Raw genomic sequence first — 20,686 nt, forward strand, 5'->3', positions numbered from 1 at the left:
TACGTGGGGACTGGTGCAGGGAGGTTACGGTTACGTGGGGACTGGCGCAGGGAGGTTACTGTTACGTGGGGACTGGCGCAGGGAGGTTACTGTTACGTGGGGACTGGTGCAGGGAAGTTACTGTTACGTGGGGTCTGGCGCAGGGAGGTTACTGTTACGTGGGGACTGGCGCAGGGAGGTTACTGTTACGTGGGGTCTGGCGCAGGGAGGTTACTGTTATGTGGGGTCTGGCGCAGGGAAGTTACTGTTACGTGGGGACTGGCGCAGGGAGGTTACTGTTACGTGGGGTCTGGCGCAGGGAGGTTACTGTTACGTGGGGTCTGGCGCAGGGAAGTTACTGTTACGTGGGGACTGGCGCAGGGAGGTTACTGTTACGTGGGGACTGGCGCAGGGAGGTTACTGTTACGTGGGGACTGGTGCAGGGAGGTTACGGTTACGTGGGGACTGGCGCAGGGAGGTTACTGTTACGTGGGGACTGGCGCAGGGAGGTTACTGTTACGTGGGCACTGGCGCATGGAGGTTACGGTTACGTGGGGACTGGCGCAGGGTGGTTACTGTTACGTGGGGACTGGCGCAAGGAAGTTACTGTTACGTGGGGACTGGCGCAAGGAAGTTACTGTTACGTGGGGACTGGCGCAGGGAGGTTACTGTTACGTGAGGACTGGCACAGGGAGGTTACTGTTACGTGGGCACTGGCGCATGGAGGTTACTGTTATGTGGGGCCTGGCGCATGGAGGTTACTGTTACGTGGGGCCTGGCGCAGGGAGGTTACTGTTACGTGGGCACTGGCGCATGGAGGTTACTGTTATGTGGGGCCTGGCGCATGGAGGTTACTGTTATGTGGGGCCTGGCGCATGGAGGTTACTGTTACATGGGGACTGGCGCAGGGAGGTTACTGTTACGTGGGGTCTGGCGCAAGGAAGTTACTGTTACGTGGGGACTGGCGCATGGAGGTTACTGTTCCGTGGGGATTGGCGCAGGGAGGTTACTGTTACGTGGGGACTGGCGCAGGGAAGTTACTGTTACGTGGGGATTGGCGCAGGGAGGTTACTGTTCCGTGGGGATTGGCGCAGGGAGGTTACTGTTACGTGGGGACTGGCGCAGGGAAGTTACTGTTACGTGGGGATTGGCGCAGGGAGGTTACTGTTACGTGGGGACTGGCGCAGGGAGGTTACTGTTACGTGGGGTCTGGCGCAGGGAGATTACGGTTATGTGGGGCCTGGCGCAGGGAGGTTACTGTTACGTGGGGTCTGGCGCAAGGAAGTTACTGTTACGTGGGGACTGGCGCATGGAGGTTACTGTTCCGTGGGGATTGGCGCAGGGAGGTTACTGTTACGTGGGGCCTGGCGCATGGAGGTTACTGTTACGTGGGGTCTGGCGCAGGGAGATTACGGTTATGTGGGGCCTGGCGCAGGGAGGTTACTGTTACGTGGGGTCTGGCGCAAGGAAGTTACTGTTACGTGGGGACTGGCGCATGGAGGTTACTGTTCCGTGGGGATTGGCGCAGGGAGGTTACTGTTACGTGGGGACTGCCGCAGGGAAGTTACTGTTACGTGGGGACTGGCGCAGGGAGGTTACTGTTACGTGGGGATTGGCGCAGGGAGGTTACTGTTACGTGGGGACTGGAGCAGGGAGGTTACTATTACGTGGGGATTAGCGCAGGGAGGTTACTGTTACGTGGGGACTGGCGCAGGGAGGTTACTGTTACGTGGGGTCTGGCGCAGGGAGGTTACTGTTACGTGGGGACTGGCGCAGGGAGGTTACTGTTACGTGGGGACTGGCGCAGGGAGGTTACTGTTACGTGGGGTCTGGCGCAGGGAGGTTACTGTTACGTGGGGACTGGTGCAGGGAGGTTACTGTTACGTGGGGTCTGGTGCAGGGAGGTTACTGTTACGTGGGGTCTGGCGCAGGGAGGTTACTGTTACGTGGGGACTGGTGCAGGGAGGTTACTGTTACGTGGAGTCTGGTGCAGGGAGGTTACGGTTACGTGAGGTCTGGCGCAGGGAAGTTACTGTTACGTGGGGTCTGGCGCAGGGAGGTTACGGTTACGTGGGGACTGGTGCAGGGAGGTTACTGTTACGTGGGGACTGGCGCAGGGAGGTTACTGTTACGTGGGGACTGGAGCAGGGAGGTTACTATTACGTGGGGATTAGCGCAGGGAGGTTACTGTTACGTGGGGACTGGCGCAGGGAGGTTACTGTTACGTGGGGACTGGCGCAGGGAGGTTACTGTTACGTGGGGTCTGGCGCAGGGAAGTTACTGTTACGTGGGGTCTGGCGCAGGGAGGTTACGGTTACGTGGGGACTGGTGCAGGGAGGTTACTGTTACGTGGGGACTGGCGCAGGGAGGTTACTGTTACGTGGGGACTGGAGCAGGGAGGTTACTATTACGTGGGGATTAGCGCAGGGAGGTTACTGTTACGTGGAGTCTGGTGCAGGGAGGTTACGGTTACGTGAGGTCTGGCGCAGGGAAGTTACTGTTACGTGGGGTCTGGCGCAGGGAGGTTACGGTTACGTGGGGACTGGTGCAGGGAGGTTACTGTTACGTGGGGACTGGCGCAGGGAGGTTACTGTTACGTGGGGACTGGAGCAGGGAGGTTACTATTACGTGGGGATTAGCGCAGGGAGGTTACTGTTACGTGGGGACTGGCGCAGGGAGGTTACTGTTACGTGGGGACTGGTGCAGGGAGGTTACTGTTACGTGGGGTCTGGCGCAGGGAGGTTACTGTTACGTGGGGACTGGCGCAGGGAGGTTACTGTTACGTGGAGTCTGGTGCAGGGAGGTTACTGTTACGTGGGGATTGGCGCAGGGAGGTTACTGTTACGTGGGGACTGGCGCAGGGAGGTTACTGTTACGTGGGGACTGGCGCAGGGAAGTTACTGTTACGTGGGGTCTGGCGCAGGGAGGTTACTGTTACGTGGGGACTGGCGCAGGGAGGTTACTGTTACGTGGAGTCTGGTGCAGGGAGGTTACTGTTACGTGGGGACTGGCGCAGGGAGGTTACTGTTACGTGGGGACTGGCGCAGGGAGGTTACTGTTACGTGGGGTCTGGCGCAGGGAGGTTACTGTTACGTGGGGACTGGTGCAGGGAGGTTACTGTTACGTGGGGTCTGGTGCAGGGAGGTTACTGTTACGTGGGGTCTGGCGCAGGGAGGTTACTGTTACGTGGGGATTGGCGCAGGGAGGTTACTGTTACGTGGGGACTGGCGCAGGGAGGTTACTGTTACGTGGGGACTGGCGCAGGGAGGTTACTGTTACGTGGGGACTGGTGCAGGGAGGTTACTGTTACGTGGGGTCTGGCGCAGGTAGGTTACTGTTACGTGGGGACTGGCGCAGGGAGGTTACTGTTACGTGGAGTCTGGCGCAGGGAGGTTACTGTTACGTGGAGTCTGGCGCAGGGAGGTTACTGTTACGTGGGGTCTGGCGCAGGGAGGTTACTGTTACGTGGAGTCTGGCGCAGGGAGGTTACTGTTACGTGGAGTCTGGCGCAGGGAGGTTACTGTTACGTGGGGTCTGGCGCAGGGAGGTTACTGTTACGTGGAGTCTGGCGCAGGGAGGTTACTGTTACGTGGAGTCTGGCGCAGGGAGGTTACTGTTACGTGGGGTCTGGCGCAGGGAGGTTACTGTTACGTGGGGACTGGTGCAGGGAGGTTACGGTTACGTGAGGTCTGGCGCAGGGAGGTTACGGTTACGTGGAGTCTGGCGCAGGGAGGTTACTGTTACGTGGGGACTGGTGCAGGGAGGTTACTGTTACGTGGAGTCTGGCGCAGGGAGGTTACTGTTACGTGGGGACTGGTGCAGGGAGGTTACTGTTACGTGGAGTCTGGCGCAGGGAGGTTACTGTTACGTGGGGACTGGTGCAGGGAGGTTACTGTTACGTGGGGACTGGTGCAGGGAGGTTACGGTTACGTGAGGTCTGGCGCAGGGAGGTTACGGTTACGTGGAGTCTGGCGCAGGTAGGTTACTGTTACGTGGAGTCTGGCGCAGGGAGGTTACTGTTACGTGGGGTCTGGCGCAGGGAGGTTACTGTTACGTGGGGTCTGGCGCAGGGAGGTTACTGTTACGTGGGGACTGGTGCAGGGAGGTTACTGTTACGTGGAGTCTGGCGCAGGGAGGTTACTGTTACGTGGGGTCTGGCGCAGGGAGGTTACTGTTACGTGGGGACTGGCACAGGGAAGTTACTGTTACGTGGGGACTGGCACAGGGAAGTTACTGTTACGTGGGGACTGGTGCAGGGAGGTTACTGTTACGTGGGGACTGGTGCAGGGAGGTTACTGTTACGTGGAGTCTGGCGCAGGGAGGTTACTGTTACGTGGGGTCTGGCGCAGGGAGGTTACTGTTACGTGGGGACTGGCACAGGGAAGTTACTGTTACGTGGGGACTGGCACAGGGAAGTTACTGTTACGTGGGGACTGGCACAGGGAAGTTACTGTTACGTGGGGACTGGCACAGGGAAGTTACTGTTACGTGGGGACTGGCGCAGGAAAGTTACTGTTACGTGGGGACTGGCGCAGGGAGGTTACTGTTACGTGGGGACTGGCGCAGGAAAGTTACTGTTACGTGGGGACTGGCGCAGAGAGGTTACTGTTACGTGGGGACTGGCGCAGGGAGGTTACTGTTACGTGGGGACTGGCGCAGAGAGGTTACTGTTACGTGGGGACTGGCGCAGGGAGGTTACTGTTACGTGGGGACTGGCGCAGGGAGGTTACGGTTACGTGGGGACTGGCACAGGGAAGTTACTGTTACGTGGGGACTGGCGCAGGGAGGTTACTGTTACGTGGGGACTGGCGCAGGAAAGTTACTGTTACGTGGGGACTGGCGCAGAGAGGTTACTGTTACGTGGGGACTGGCGCAGGGAGGTTACTGTTACGTGGGGACTGGCGCAGGGAGGTTACGGTTACGTGGGGACTGGCGCAGGGAGGTTACTGTTACGTGGGGATTGGCGCAGGGAAGTTACTGTTACGTGGGGACTGGCACAGGGAAGTTACTGTTACGTGGGGTCTGGCGCAAGGAAGTTACTGTTACGTGGGGACTGGCGCAGGGAAGTTACTGTTACGTGGGGTCTGGCGCAAGGAAGTTACTGTTACGTGGGGACTGGCGCAGGGAGGTTACTGTTACGTGGGGACTGGCGCAGGAAAGTTACTGTTACGTGGGGTCTGGTGCAGGGAGGTTACTGTTACGTGGGGACTGGCGCAGGGAGGTTACTGTTACGTGGGGACTGGCGCAGGGAGGTTACTGTTACGTGGGGACTGGCGCAGAGAGGTTACTGTTACGTGGGGACTGGCGCAGGGAGGTTACTGTTACGTGGGGACTGGCGCAGAGAGGTTACTGTTACGTGGGGACTGGCGCAGGGAGGTTACTGTTACGTGGGGACTGGCGCAGAGAGGTTACTGTTACGTGGGGACTGGCGCAGGGAGGTTACTGTTACGTGGGGACTGGCGCAGGGAGGTTACTGTTACGTGGGGATTGGCGCAGGGAAGTTACTGTTACGTGGGGACTGGCGCAGGAAAGTTACTGTTACGTGGGGTCTGGTGCAGGGAGGTTACTGTTACGTGGGGACTGGCGCAGGGAGGTTACTGTTACGTGGGGACTGGCGCAGGGAGGTTACTGTTACGTGGGGACTGGCGCAGAGAGGTTACTGTTACGTGGGGACTGGCGCAGGGAGGTTACTGTTACGTGGGGACTGGCGCAGAGAGGTTACTGTTACGTGGGGACTGGCGCAGGGAGGTTACTGTTACGTGGGGACTGGCGCAGAGAGGTTACTGTTACGTGGGGACTGGCGCAGGGAGGTTACTGTTACGTGGGGACTGGCGCAGGGAGGTTACTGTTACGTGGGGATTGGCGCAGGGAAGTTACTGTTACGTGGGGACTGGCGCAGGAAAGTTACTGTTACGTGGGGTCTGGCGCAGAGAGGTTACTGTTACGTGGGCACTGGCGCAGGGAGTTTACTGTTACGTGGGGACTGGCGCAGGGAGGTTACTGTTACGTGGGGACTGGCGCAGGGAGGTTACTGTTACGTGGGGACTGGCGCAGGGAGGTTACTGTTACATGGGGACTGGCGCATGGAGGTTACTGTTGCGTGGGGACTGGCGCAGGGAAGTTACTGTTACGTGGGGACTGGCGCAGGGAGGTTACTGTTATGTGGGGACTGGCGCAGGGAGGTTACTGTTACGTGGGGACTGGCGCAGGGAGGTTACTGTTACGTGGGGACTGGCGCAGGGAGGTTACTGTTACATGGGGACTGGCGCATGGAGGTTACTGTTGCGTGGGGACTGGCGCAGGGAGGTTACTGTTACGTGGAGTCTGGTGCAGGGAGGTTACGGTTACGTGGGGTCTGGCGCAGGGAGGTTACTGTTATGTGGGGTCTGGCGCAGGGAGGTTACTGTTACATGGGGACTGGCGCATGGAGGTTACTGTTGCGTGGGGACTGGCGCAGGGAAGTTACTGTTACGTGGGGACTGGCGCAGGGAGGTTACTGTTACATGGGGACTGGCGCAGGGAGGTTACGGTTACGTGGGGACTGGCGCAGGGAAGTTACTGTTACGTGGGGACTGGCGCAGGGAGGTTACTGTTACATGGGGACTGGGGCAGGGAGGTTACTGTTACGTGGGGACTGGCGCAGGGAGGTTACGGTTACGTGGGGACTGGCGCAGGGAAGTTACTGTTACGTGGGGACTGGCGCAGGGAGGTTACTGTTACGTGGGGTCTGGCGCAGGGAGGTTACGGTTACGTGGGGACTGGCGCAGGGAAGTTACTGTTACGTGGGGACTGGCGCAGGGAGATTACTGTTACGTGGGGACTGGCGCAGAGAGGTTACTGTTACGTGGGGACTGGCGCAGAGAAGTTACTGTTACGTGGGGACTGGCGCAGGGAGGTTACTGTTACGTGGGGACTGGCGCAGAGAAGTTACTGTTACGTGGGGTCTGGCGCAGGGAGGTTACTGTTACGTGGGGTCTGGCGCAGGGAGGTTACTGTTACGTGGGGACTGGCGCAGGGAGGTTACTGTTACGTGGGCACTGGCGCAGGGAGGTTACTGTTACGTGGGGTCTGGCGCAGGGAGGTTACTGTTACGTGGGGACTGGCGCAGGGAGGTTACTGTTACGTGGGGATTGGCGCAGAGAGGTTACTGTTACGTGGGGTCTGGCGCAGGGAAGTTACTGTTACGTGGGGTCTGGCGCAGGGAAGTTACTGTTACGTGGGGATTGGCGCAGAGAGGTTACTGTTACGTGGGGTCTGGTGCAGGGAGGTTACTGTTACGTGGGGTCTGGTGCAGGGAGGTTACTGTTACGTGGGGATTGGCGCAGAGAGGTTACTGTTACGTGGGGTCTGGCGCAGGGAAGTTACTGTTACGTGGGGTCTGGCGCAGGGAAGTTACTGTTACGTGGGGATTGGCGCAGAGAGGTTACTGTTACGTGGGGTCTGGCGCAGGGAGGTTACTGTTACGTGGGGATTGGCGCAGGGAGGTTACTGTTACGTGGGGTCTGGTGCAGGGAGGTTACTGTTACGTGGGGACTGGTGCAGGGTGGTTACTGTTACGTGGGGTCTGGCGCAGGGAGGTTACTGTTACGTGGGGTCTGGTGCAGGGAGGTTACTGTTACGTGGGGGCTGGCGCAGGGAAGTTACTGTTACGTGGGGTCTGGCGCAGGGAGGTTACTGTTACGTGGGGACTGGCGCATGGAGGTTACTGTTACGTGGGGATTGGCGCAGGGAGGTTACTGTTACGTGGGGATTGGCGCAGGGAGGTTACTGTTACGTGGGGATTGGCGCAGGGAGGTTACTGTTACGTGGGGATTGGCGCAGGGAGGTTACTGTTACGTGGGGATTGGCGCAGGGAGGTTACTGTTACGTGGGGATTGGCGCAGGGAGGTTACTGTTACGTGGGGATTGGCGCAGGGAGGTTACTGTTACGTGGGAATTGGCGCAGGGAGGTTACTGTTACGTGGGGTCTGGTGCAGGGAGGTTACTGTTACGTGGGGTCTGGCGCAGGGAGGTTACTGTTACGTGGGGTCTGGTGCAGGGAAGTTACTGTTACGTGGGGACTGGCGCAGGGAAGTTACTGTTACGTGGGGTCTGGCGCATGGAGGTTACTGTTACGTGAGGTCTGGCGCAGGGAGGTTACTGTTACGTGGGGACTGGCGCAGGGAGGTTACTGTTATGTGGGGCCTGGCGCATGGAGGTTACTGTTACGTGAGGTCTGGCGCAGGGAGGTTACTGTTACGTGGGGACTGGTGCAGGGAGGTTACTGTTACGTGGGGTCTGGCGCAGGGAGGTTACTGTTACGTGGGGACTGGCGCAGGGAGGTTACTGTTATGTGGGGCCTGGCGCATGGAGGTTACTGTTACGTGAGGTCTGGCGCAGGGAGGTTACTGTTACGTGGGGTCTGGCGCAGGGAGGTTACTGTTACGTGGGGACTGGTGCAGGGAGGTTACTGTTACGTGGGGACTGGCGCAGGGAGGTTACTGTTACGTGGGGACTGGCGCAGGGAGGTTACTGTTACGTGGGGACTGGCGCAGAGAGGTTACTGTTACGTGGGCACTGGCGCAGGGAGGTTACTGTTACGTGGGGACTGGCGCATGGAGGTTACTGTTACGTGGGGACTGGCGCAGGGAGGTTACTGTTACGTGGGGACTGGCGCAGGGAGGTTACTGTTACGTGGGGATTGGCGCAGAGAGGTTACTGTTACGTGGGGATTGGCGCAGGGAGGTTACTGTTACGTGGGGTCTGGCGCAGGGAGGTTACTGTTACGTGGGGTCTGGTGCAGGGAGGTTACTGTTACGTGGGGTCTGGCGCAGGGAGGTTACTGTTACGTGGGGTCTGGCGCAGGGAGGTTACTGTTACGTGGGGTCTGGCGCAGGGAGGTTACTGTTACGTGGGGTCTGGTGCAGGGAGGTTACTGTTACGTGGGGATTGGCGCAGAGAGGTTACTGTTGCGTGGGGACTGGCGCAGGGAGGTTACTGTTACGTGGGGATTGGCGCAGAGAGGTTACTGTTGCGTGGGGACTGGCGCAGGGAGGTTACTGTTACGTGGGGATTGGCGCAGAGAGGTTACTGTTGCGTGGGGACTGGTGCAGGGAGGTTACTGTTACGTGGGGACTGGCGCAGGGAGGTTACTGTTACGTGGGGATTGGCGCAGAGAGGTTACTGTTGCGTGGGGACTGGGGCAGGGAAGTTACTGTTGCGTGGGGACTGGGGCAGGGAGGTTACTGTTACGTGGGGATTGGCGCAGGGAGGTTACTGTTACGTGGGGATTGGCGCAGAGAGGTTACTGTTGCGTGGGGATTGGCGCAGGGAGGTTACTGTTACGTGGGGTCTGGTGCAGGGAGGTTACTGTTACGTGGGGTCTGGCGCAGGGAGGTTACTGTTACGTGGGGACTGGCGCAGGGAGGTTACTGTTGCGTGGGGACTGGGGCAGGGAGGTTACTGTTACGTGGGGTCTGGCGCAGGGAGGTTACTGTTACGTGGGGACTGGCGCAGGGAGGTTACTGTTGCGTGGGGACTGGGGCAGGGAGGTTACTGTTACGTGGGGACTGGCGCAGGGAGGTTACTGTTGCGTGGGGACTGGGGCAGGGAGGTTACTGTTGCGTGGGGACTGGGGCAGGGAAGTTACTGTTACGTGGGGGCTGGCGCATGGAGGTTACTGTTACGTGGGGTCTGGCGCAGGGAGGTTACTGTTACGTGGGGTCTGGTGCAGGGAGGTTACTGTTACGTGGGGTCTGGCGCAGGGAGGTTACTGTTACGTGGGGTCTGGCGCAGGGAGGTTACTGTTACGTGGGGACTGGCGCAGGGAGGTTACTGTTGCGTGGGGACTGGTGCAGGGAGGTTACTGTTACGTGGGGATTGGCGCAGGGAGGTTACTGTTACGTGGGGACTGGCGCAGGGAGGTTACTGTTGCGTGGGGACTGGGGCAGGGAGGTTACTGTTACGTGGGGACTGGGGCAGGGAGGTTACTGTTACGTGGGGACTGGGGCAGGGAGGTTACTGTTACGTGGGGGCTGGCGCAGGGAAGTTACTGTTACGTGGGGACTGGCGCAGGGAGGTTACTGTTATGTGGGGCCTGGCGCATGGAGGTTACTGTTATGTGGGGACTGGCGCAAGGAAGTTACTGCTCCGTGGGGACTGGTGCAGGGAGGTTACTGTTACGTGGGGATTGGCGCAGGGAAGTTACTGTTACGTGGGGACTGGTGCAGGGAGGTTACTGTTACGTGGGGTCTGGCGCAGGGAGGTTACTGTTACGTGGGGATTGGCGCAGGGAAGTTACTGTTACGTGGGGACTGGTGCAGGGAGGTTACTGTTACGTGGGGTCTGGCGCAGGGAGGTTACTGTTACGTGGGGACTGGTGCAGGGAGGTTACTGTTACGTGGGGACTGGTGCAGGGAGGTTACTGTTACGTGGGGACTGGCGCAGGGAGGTTACTGTTACGTGGGGATTGGCGCAGGGAAGTTACTGTTACGTGGGGACTGGTGCAGGGAGGTTACTGTTACGTGGGGTCTGGCGCAGGGAGGTTACTGTTACGTGGGGACTGGTGCAGGGAGGTTACTGTTACGTGGGGACTGGCGCATGGAGGTTACTGTTACGTGGGGACTGGCGCAGGGAGGTTACTGTTACGTGGGGACTGGTGCAGGGAGGTTACTGTTACGTGGGGTCTGGCGCAGGGAGGTTACTGTTACGTGGGGACTGGTGCAGGGAGGTTACTGTTACGTGGGGACTGGCGCATGGAGGTTACTGTTACGTGGGGACTGGCGCATGGAGGTTACTGTTACGTGGGGACTGTCCCAGGGAAGTTACTGTTATATAGGACTTTTTTGAATCACGGCACCCCTAGGCCAAAAATTTCTTATTGAGAAATTTAGAAAGAAATATTACATTAAGTAGATCGCGTTTAAATATCATCCTTAGGGTCAGTTGTGTGGTGAGGGACAGGATTTGCTTCTGTTTGGCCACATAGTTTATGACTGGCAGCCACCAGCACTGGTTTTGCCTATTATATTGACCATGAATAATTTGAATTGGTCCTGGACCACCAACCCATACCTCCCAACTGTCCCGATTTTTGCGGGACAGTCCTGTTTTTCACGGTCTGTACCGCTGTCCCACCCACGGGTCGCAGTGTCCCGCGGGTGGGGGGGCAGTTGGGAGATCCCTCCCTGTCACTCGCTGCTCTAAGGAGAGCAGCGGTGAATAGATGCTGTGCGCATGCGCACAGCGTCTATTCACGGCAGAGAGGGACAGGGGGCATGACCAGCAGCTCTCACAGCGCTGTTCATGCCCCCATAATGACGAAAATGGGGCGTGGCCTGTGATCGCGGCACTTGCCGCGAAGCCATGCCCCCTTATCATTAGGTCATGCCCCCTAAAAACGTTGCCGTCCCTCCACCGCTGAGATCATAGTTGGGAGGTATGCACCAACCCAGGGCACCCCTGCAAGTGTCCCGAGGCACCCCAGGGAGCCATGACACACAGTTTGGGAACCTCTGCAGTATGCACATAGGGGGTGATTTAGTGATGAACACTGGCCCTCATTCCGAGTCGTTCGCTCTGTATTTTTCATCGCATCGCAATGAAAATCCGCTTAGTACGCATGCGCAATATTCGCACTGCGACTGCGCCAAGTAATTTAACAATGAAGATAGTATTTTTACTCACGGCTTTTTCATCGCTCCGGCGATCGTAATGTGATTGACAGGAAATGGGTGTTACTGGGCGGAAACACGGCGTTTTATGGGCGTGTGGTTGAAAACGCTACCGTTTCCGGAAAAAACGCAGGAGTGGCTGGAGAAACGGGGGAGTGTCTGAGCGAACGCTGGGTGTGTTTATGACGTCAAACCAGGAACGACAAGCACTGAACTGATCGCACAGGCAGAGTAAGGTTGAAGTTACTCAGAAACTGCAAAGTAGTTTGTAATCGCAATATTGCGATTACATCGGTCGCAATTTTAAGAAGCTAAGATACACTCCCAGTAGGCGTAGGCTTAGCGTGTGTAACTCTGCTAAATTCGCCTTGCGACCGATCAACTCGGAATGAGGGCCACTGTTTGCACAGCAGCTGTGGCTTCTGTGATCTGCTGCTGCCTCTGAAGACGCAGCATTGGATTGCTTTGGGGCAGCTACTGGCCATCTGAATAAGGAAGGAATCGGGTCAGGTCTGATTCAGAGGAGCAGGAAGGTGCATATGCAGCTGCGATTTTGCACGCAGGGTATGTGTGGAGAGGATATATGTTAATGGCTCAGCCGCCGTGTTGTGCACAGAGGGGGTAATGCAGAGTTGATTGCAGCAGCGAATTTGCTAGCAGCTGCACTGCAGGTGAGGCAGATATAACATGTGCAGAGAGAGTTAGATTTGGGTGGGGTGTGTTCAATCTGCAATCTAAATTGCAGTGTAAAAATAAAGCAGCCAGTATTTACCCTGCACAGAAACAATATAACCCACCCAAATCTAACTCTCTCTGCACATGTTACATCTGCCCCCCCTGCAGTGCACATGGGGGTAATTCCAAGTTGATCGCAGCAGGAAATTTTTGAGCAGTTGGGCAAAACCATGTGCACTGCAGGGGAGGCAGATATAACATTTGCAGAGAGAGTTAGATTTGGGTGGGTTATTTTATTTCTGTGCAGGGTAAATACTGGCAGCTTTATTTTTACACTGCAATTTAGATTGCAGATTGAAGTCACCACACCCAAATCTAACTCTCTCTGCACATGTTACATCTGCCTCCTCTGCACTGCACATGGTTTTGCCCAACTGCTAACAAATTTGCTGCTGCGATCAACTCTGAATGAGACCGATAGTTGCTCTCTGCCGACGCCTCACATCCGCCGCCCACATACATAAGTGGGAACATCGGACGCACATTGGGGCTGATTCAGACCTGATTGCTCGGCTGCTAATTTTGCTGTCCTGCGTTCGTATAGTCGCTGCCTCCAGGGGGAGTATAAATTCACCGTGCAAGTGTGAGATCCCATGTGTACGCAGAGCTGCAAAAATCCACTGTGTGCAGTCTCTGCGCAGCCCAGGACTTACTCCTACAGTGCGATGAGAACAGGCTGATCGGGGCCGGAGCGGACGTCAGACACCCTCCCTGAAAACGCTTGGACACGCCTGCGTTTTTCCGGACACTCCTAGTGAACGGTCAGTTGCCACCCACAAACGGCCTCTTCCTGTCGACCACCTTGCGAACGCCAGTGCGTTGGGATTTTTTGCACCATCCCGTCGCTGACCGGCGATGCCCTTTGTTGTTGCGAAAACGCACAGCAGCGATCAGGTCTGAATGACCCCTATTGTTTGCACCATGGGGCCTCTGAGTGACCCTATGCCGTCTCAGACACAAAATTCCAGGTCCTCTTAAGTTGCAAACGAGTTTGCAGTGGTTGCCTAGGGTACGGTCCCAACGTGCCTGCGTTTTCTAGCCACCCCCGTTACCTCCCCCAAATGTTGACCACTTGACATTCACTTTGCACACGAATACTCTATTCGCGCGTTATCGCTACTCAGTCGCTGCCCTGTCTGGCTTTGGTGCATTCGCAATGGAAAAGAATCACTCCACTGCAGCCAACATCAAAATTGCATGCTCCTCTGCATCTGGCACAATGGGAGCCAGGCTGGGTGAAACAGGGCGTCATTCCGAGTTGATCGTAGCTGTGCTAAATTTAGCTCAGCTACGATCAGGCACTCAGACATGCGGGGGGACGCCCAGCACAGGGCTAGTCCGCCCCGCATGTCAGTGCCCTTCTCCCCCCCCCCCCCCCCCATCGTAGAAGTGCAAAAGCATCGCATAGCGGCATTTCAGGAACCTCTTCGCTGCCCGGATCGCAGTGGCTGCGTGTGACGTCACGCAGCCGCCGCGGCCTGCCCCCCCAACGGTCCAGCCACGCCTGCGTTGGCCAGACCGTGCGCCCTAAATGGCGGCTTTACGCCGCCGTCAAGCCCCCTCCCGCCCACAACAGCCTCTGCCTTTCAATCAGGCAGAGGCGATCGCTAGGCAACGAAGGCCTTCGGCGCCGGCACATGCGCAGTACTGATCCCAACGCACCACTGTGATAAAATGCAGTGTGCGATCGGGTCAGAATGACCCCCATAGTAATATAGCTGTAGAGATAAGTCAGCCCCTCTGAAAATAATGCCCCTAGGCAGGAGACTGCTGAGGCTAATGGAAAATCCGACTTTGCTTAATCACTTAAATATTGTTTTTACTGCATATCTGGAGCAAAACTTTCTTGGAGTTCTCTCTGTTTTGGGCTATAATTTGTATCTGTGACTTTTTCTTGAATTCTGCTTTTTATCTTTATTTTTTATTTTTTTTTAAGTATTGACTTCCCGTTTGTTTTTTGGGTATTTTTTTCTGCTGGTGGGGGGGGGGGGGGAGTCGGTATGGTAATGGATGGGGTAATTCATACGCAGCGATCGCAGCCTGAATCCCTTTGTGGAGTGCGCACGCCGGGAGCCCAGTGAGATGCTAACAGCATCTCAGGGCTGCGATCGCCTCTGCCTGAATGACAGGCAGAGGCGGTCGCGGGGCGGGAGGGGGCGTGCCAATGGCATTAGAACGCCGTTGGCGGGGCGCGGTCCGGATAACGCAGGCGTGTCCGGACCGTTGCGGGGGTGGGCCGCGGCGGCTGGGTGCGCAGGCAGGGAGCTGCTCGTCAGGGGCAAAAGCATTACAGCCGTGTGATGCTTTCGCACCCGTGCGCGGGGGGGGGAGGGGCAGTGCTGGGCGTCCCCCCGCATGTCTGAGAAACTGATAGTAAATTTGCTAAATTTAGCACATCTACGATCAGATCTGAATTACCCCAGAATGCCTATCTTTCAGATGACCCTTATATAGCAGATACCTCTTAATTTGGGGTAACTCCCATGGTTCTGGTACCCCAGCTGCCACCATGTAGCTGCAATGAAGTGAAGCATACAGTATATTGGAAACAAAGCATTTTATAAGAGCAATGTGCAGTGAGCCGGGAGAGAGAAACTTGCTCCATAGAGACTCATGCAAAATTCAAGGGCGGCTCTCGGAGCTCTGACGCAAGTACTATATCCAGTGTGTATTTGCATTTTGACCTAAATCTGAGTGTTAGGCTGGTGATGAGCCAATGTGATGCCTGCCAGACCTTTCCTAGCTCCACGTCTAACACAGGAAACTGCTTGATACAATCCTAAAGAAAATAGCTAATGTTATACCAGACAATACATCCTGCCGCTGCGTCACACACAGGCCAGACGCTATATCCTCCTTATACGCCAGAGAGAAGAAAGCTACCACTGTGCTGAACTCTCACTGCTACCATTATTACTGGCCGCACAGAGGTCTTGTATTATGGCCACAAACCTTGCATCTAGTCTCGTGAGGATTTATGAGGCATTTTTATCAATATTGGAAATATATTTCCCAAAAACACCTGTTTTTGGAGGCTGCTTGTAAATACTAAGGCCCAGATTTATCAAGCCTTGGAGAGTGATAAATTACACTGTGATATAGTACCAACCAATCAGCTCCTGAGCTAATGAGCAGTAGCGCAACAGGGTCCTGAAGCCGGAAGTAAAGTGATTGCAATAGCGATCGCTTTGCTTATTACACATCGCAGCAGGGACAGGCTTCTATCCCTGTATGTGTTTGTCATACATAACAGCGATCCTTCGTTTATTTATAACACAGAATCTTCTAGAATAAGTTATCCATGGAGAATGTTCTTTCGATTGATATGTGTATAACTATACCTGAATGTATTGGGGGTATACCGCACTGGAGAATGGTAAGGTATCTAATAGATATTGTTAGAACCAAAATACATAATACAACGAGAAAATCTGAGTTTTCTAATGTTATCTTGAGTTTGGTGGTGCACCCTGAGTCAGTGGTAAGACATACAACAAAAGGGAGAGAAGAAGACTCTTTTGTGGGTGCACTCTTGTATGTTTAAGAGGTCTCAGAAGAGACAATAAGTAAAGATTATAAATGAATTTTTAAATATAACTTTTATTAACAATAATTGATAAAATAGTAGAGTTTACTGTCAAAAATTGGAGGTAGGGGTGGGGGGAAGGGTGGGGGGGAGTTGGGGAAAAGAAAGGGGGGAACACAGAACGAATTAATTACAGTGTAAATACTGAATATTGTTCTGGAATGCCTGGGTGCGATAATAACAGCTGGAGACCCTGAAAATTGAAGCGTTTTTATTCTCTCATGAGCGATGATGAGGAGACAGATGGGATGATTAAAGATGGAATGAGCAAGATGAATCTGCTGTCAGTGTTAGACGCTGAGCAAAACCGTCCAGGAATTTCTACTAAACTGAGTATTCCTCGAGAGTCTCCCACTCGAGTACTGACCCAGCCCTACACTGCTTAGCTTCCAAGATCGGAAGGATTCGGGCGTTACCAGTGTGGTATGATAGTAGAAAAAATATTTGATATCGAGGGCTCGAGAATCACTGATGAGAGTTCACGAAAATGGAGAAATAAGAGAAAAGAAAAGACAAGAGAATGGGTGGAGGAGGAAAATAGGGGATCTGCTGCCACCGTTAGACCGGGATAATTACCCCTGAATCAGTGGTGAGAGTCCTGAAGATAGTATAAAGTGAGGAAAAGGAAACGATACTGATAGGTAAAAAAAATTTTTTGAGATTGGTTGATAGACAATGGGCTGCTTGATTGCAGGATGCTGATAGTACCTATGATAAAGGTACTAGGTGTGATAAAAAGCAATTTGTACACAATTAGCAGTCAAATAAATTGATTAGACCCATACATCACCATCAATTTGCTACTATCAGATTATTACAATTATACCAAAATGGTATCAGCTGGAAAAAGAAGGAGAAAATGAACAACAATTTCTTATTTGTGTTCCGCTGTATGCAGAGCTGCAGAAATACTATATAATATGATTGCAAGATGCTGATAGTACCTATGATAAAGGTACTTGGTGTGATAAAGAGCAATTGTACACAATTAGCAGATAATTAAATTGATTGGAACCATGCATCACCATCAATTTGATGCTGACAGATTATTGCACATTGTACCAAAATGGTATCAGGTGAAAAGAGAAAGAGATAATGAACAACAGTTGATTATACAGAGCTGCAGAATGATTTGGTGGGTGTGGAAGAGCCCACATCTTACCAAATAGAAGAAATTCCTATATTTGGAGCACTCTTTTGATGATTAATGATGTGAAAAAGATGAAAATTGTCTATAATTAAAACTTAGCTTTTATTTATCCAATACTCAACTAAAATAAAATAACAGGGGTATATTAGACGTATCAATTACTTATTCCCCTTTTAAACAGTGGTAAAAATATGAATAATTCAAAAAAGAGCAAATATCATCATCTTAAAATTATTTGTATATTTTGCTCAACAATGGATGATAAGAAAAATGATAGTAATCTATCAAACTTATCCAATGAACAGCAGTAATCACAGAAATTAATGACAAAAAATGATAGTAATCTATCAAAAATATCCTGTGAGCAGCAGAGATGATATTGGTGATATAATTAATTACACCTTGCAGAAAAATACTGCTGTGTATGTGAGATCAGCTTCTCCCCATATTTCACAGAGTAAATCTGTGTTTTAACATCTCTTCCATGTTAAAGAGAAAATAATATCCATGTCTGTTAGAGAATACATAGTTACAATTGGGTTTTACTGCAACATTCTGTCTCCAAAATGATTCATTTGTATCTTGAATGAAAAACTGACACATTAGTGTTGTTTGTCAGGTATGTAACAAATGCAAATAAAGAAAAAACAAGATTATGCTGGCATGGATAGTAGAAAATTAGATAGTGACACTCTAGTCTGCTAGTCCCATCTGCTGTCTAACCTCATCCATGAGCGGAGGAAAGATGAGAGTAGGACCGTCGACTGTGTCACAGAAAAAAGATAGAACTGGCACACTGGCTAGAGACCCCAACGTGGTGTTAGATGGGCCCTGATGCTTATGAGCCTTGCAGGGTCCTAAATGCGCCACTTGGGTCTGAGCCAGAGTCCGAAAATGAAATAAAAAGGCCCACAGTAATAGACTAAATCACAATTGTGTTAATAACACTGCATCATTTAACAACATTTATTGTGCAATGAGATTGCACAAAACAGACCTGCTCTTAATAAAAAACATTGCTGTTGCTAGGTAACAATTGATATTATCTTAATAGGCACAAGTTAAAACAAAATCACAGGTGTTTATATCCCCAATAATTGCGCCTTGTTTATTGCCATGTTTTTGTATGCGTTGGTACTTGTTATTTTATCAAAATTACCTGCAGGTAACTGGTCAAGTGTGAGACTGTAACTCTGAGGGCAAAGGATAGTCGGCACTCCAGTTCACTGATCCCATCTGCTGTCTGACCTCATCATTGGAGCGGAGGACAGATGAGAGTGGGATCGTGGGTTGTGCCGTGGAAAGAAAGGCAGCGGACGGCAGCCTGAGAAGCCGTATGTGGTGTTAGGCGGACCCTGTTGCCACTTGCCTTGCAGGGTCCGGATGCGCCACCGGAGACCGGGTGTCTGTCCGTGAAAGTGAAAGTTGACAGGAAGAGAGAGAGTGTGTGGGGAGTGTCGGGTGAGTGAGTCTGACCCGTAGGTTATTGTACATTACCACTCGCGATCTCCCCGAACTCGATGGATCATTGCCGCTCAGCCGTTCTGAATGACTGCTGTTGGTCACGGCTCCTCCTGCAGTGAGGAGTCCGTGCGTGAGGCCGTTAGTTGGACGTACGTTTCACCACCTGGGCTTGCTCACCTGGCAGCCTGATCAGTCACTAATATGAGCAGGATACTTTCTGAGTACGGAATGTCCGTGTCAAAGTCCAGGCAAATTGAAGATGTTCCTGGTCCCATCGTTATCGATGGGACCAGGAACATTGTGTCTCTCTTCTCCTCAGCCAACCTGACCACGTCTCCACAATACATCAGGTACTTTGATCGGCAGTGCGGCTATAAACGAACTGCTCAGCTCCTGGGAACCAGTGTATCCTGCATCTTCAATTTGCCTGGACTTTGACACGGACATTCCGTACTCAGAAAGTATCCTGCTCATATTAGTGACTGATCGTTCCATACAATTCCGGGTAATATCTGCTCAATATCAGCATCTTTTTGCATATTTATATTTGATAATAGCATTCATCAAGCTGTTTTTTGCAAGTACCCGTTTTACAGATAGTCGGCATTTAGCGGCTTAATACCACATAGGATACTGTTTAAACCTTTATTTTCAGTCATTAATATTGATCTAATCATTTGGCTGAGCAATTTATCACTATCCTCTATACTGCGTATTATATAGCATTGCTGCAGCTCTGTATAATCAGCTGTTGTTCATTATCTCTTTCTCTTTTCACCTGATACCATTTTGGTACAATGTGCAATAATCTGTCAGCATCAAATTGATGGTGATGCATGGTTCCAATCAATTTAATTATCTGCTAATTGTGTACAATTGCTCTTTATCACACCAAGTACCTTTATCATAGGTACTATCAGCATCTTGCAATCATATTATATAGTATTTCTGCAGCTCTGCATACAGCGGAACACAAATAAGAAATTGTTGTTCATTTTCTCCTTCTTTTTCCACCTGATACCATTTTGGTATAATTGTAATAATCTGATAGTAGCAAATTGATGGTGATGTATGGGTCTAATCAATTTATTTGACTGCTAATTGTGTACAAATTGCTTTTTATCACACCTAGTACCTTTATCATAGGTACTATCAGCATCCTGCAATCAAGCAGCCCATTGTCTATCAACCAATCTCAAAAAAATTTTTTTACCTATCAGTATCGTTTCCTTTTCCTCACTTTATACTATCTTCAGGACTCTCACCACTGATTCAGGGGTAATTATCCCGGTCTAACGGTGGCAGCAGATCCCCTATTTTCCTCCTCCACCCATTCTCTTGTCTTTTCTTTTCTCTTATTTCTCCATTTTCGTGAACTCTCATCAGTGATTCTCGAGCCCTCGATATCAAATATTTTTTCTACTATCATACCACACTGGTAACGCCCGAATCCTTCCGATCTTGGAAGCTAAGCAGTGTAGGGCTGGGTCAGTACTCGAGTGGGAGACTCTCGAGGAATACTCAGTTTAGTAGAAATTCCTGGACGGTTTTGCTCAGCGTCTAACACTGACAGCAGATTCATCTTGCTCATTCCATCTTTAATCATCCCATCTGTCTCCTCATCATCGCTCATGAGAGAATAAAAACGCTTCAATTTTCAGGGTCTCCAGCTGTTATTATCGCACCCAGGCATTCCAGAACAATATTCAGTATTTACACTGTAATTAATTCGTTCTGTGTTCCCCCCTTTCTTTTCCCCAACTCCCCCCCACCCTTCCCCCCACCCCTACCTCCAATTTTTGACAGTAAACTCTACTATTTTATCAATTATTGTTAATAAAAGTTATATTTAAAAATTCATTTATAATCTTTACTTATTGTCTCTTCTGAGACCTCTTAAACATACAAGAGTGCACCCACAAAAGAGTCTTCTTCTCTCCCTTTTGTTGTATAACTATACCTCCCAACTGTCTGGAATACGGCAGGACAGTCCTGCTAATTGGACACTGTCCCGCTGTTCAAACCCGCGGGCCGCAGCGTCCCATGGGCGGGGATGGGGGACAGTTGGGAGAGCCAGTGATCACCGCTGCCCTGCTCTGCTGAGCAGCCGGTGATCACTGA

The 20,686-nt window shown here is 52.5% G+C and overlaps 2 pseudogenes; one reads left to right on the plus strand and one right to left on the minus strand.

The window, feature by feature from the left end:
• Window positions 1–16,269: 16,269 nt before the first annotated feature.
• LOC134971315 (5S ribosomal RNA) lies at window positions 16,270–16,388 on the minus strand (annotated as a pseudogene).
• Window positions 16,389–19,982: 3,594 nt separating this feature from the next.
• Window positions 19,983–20,101, plus strand: LOC134971316 (5S ribosomal RNA; annotated as a pseudogene).
• The last annotated feature ends 585 nt before the right edge of the window (window positions 20,102–20,686 follow it).

Source organism: Pseudophryne corroboree, chromosome 11 (assembly GCF_028390025.1).
Source record: "Pseudophryne corroboree isolate aPseCor3 chromosome 11, aPseCor3.hap2, whole genome shotgun sequence".
NCBI lineage: Eukaryota > Metazoa > Chordata > Amphibia > Anura > Myobatrachidae > Pseudophryne > Pseudophryne corroboree.